At 39.9% G+C, this 1,038-nt stretch overlaps 1 pseudogene; it reads right to left on the reverse strand.

Annotated features, from left to right (window-relative positions):
• Positions 1 to 4: 4 nt before the first annotated feature.
• On the reverse strand, positions 5 to 529 carry LOC102851048 (annotated as a pseudogene).
• Positions 530 to 1,038: the final 509 nt, after the last annotated feature.

The following is a 1,038-nucleotide window of genomic DNA, read 5'->3' on the forward strand; positions in this document are numbered from 1 at the left end:
AGATTCACATCACCAAGCATGATGACTTTCCTGGTGAAGCTGCTACATCAATTTTTTTTCCTGCTTCCAAAATTATCCTCCTGAAAACATCAATAGCAGTCTGCTTTTCTTTAGCAGAAGATTCCAAAAATGCTGCATTCCAAGATTCTGCTAAAGCATTCCTTCTTTATTTATTTCCCAACAACATAATAGGTATTTGGACTTTTCCCACCATATCCAACAATTTGCTGTGAATAATTTTAACCACTTCAAAACTTTTGATTGATGTAACAGAGTATACAAGAATATAACCATTAATATATATAGAGTACATTTGAGGAAAGAGGGAATATTCATCTTCTCTGACTGTGTCTACAAGTTGAAGGTGATATTCTTGTCCACTTCATTTCAGTTTCATGAAAGTATTTTCAATGGTTCGGCCACAGGAATCAACAAATTGGCCCTCAACGAACTGAATTGTCAATGAGGATTTCCCAACCGACTGGTAGCCCAGGATGGTGGTGATCTTCCGGGACTTGGACTGTGGCATCTTCTCAGCCTACCAGCCTGGCCCCGAAACCTCAGCTGCTGCTACTGGTGGTAGTGGAGTGGGCACAATTATTTTTTTTTTTATAATTCACTAAACTATTAACAGAATCTCTTCAAATGATCTCTCTCCATCAACGTGCCCCCCCCCCTTGCCACTCTTCACTGTAGAAACACAAAAGTTAAAAATTCAGATCAAAATGAAATCTCTTTATGGTGCATTTCCTAATTCTTACTAAATGTCACTCAGTTCTCTGTGCCTTCCTATAGATTGCTCTCCAAGCTACAAGCCTACCTATATATAGCTCGAGTATAATACGTATGGTGCTTTAGTGGCTAGTCCATAGGGAGTGTGCTGCTGAGCCAAAGATGGAAGTTTGGATCCGCCAGCATAGTCGGGTGAGAAAAATGGACAGTCTCCTCCCATGGGATTTATTACCTCAGAAAACTGGTTGGAGCATCAACTCGGTCTCAATTTAGGTTCGAGTGACCTTTATTAGAGCATATAACTAA

Source organism: Elephantulus edwardii, unplaced genomic scaffold, assembly GCF_000299155.1.
Source record: "Elephantulus edwardii isolate Elephantulus edwardi_28Jun2011 unplaced genomic scaffold, EleEdw1.0 scaffold00016, whole genome shotgun sequence".
Lineage (NCBI taxonomy): Eukaryota > Metazoa > Chordata > Mammalia > Macroscelidea > Macroscelididae > Elephantulus > Elephantulus edwardii.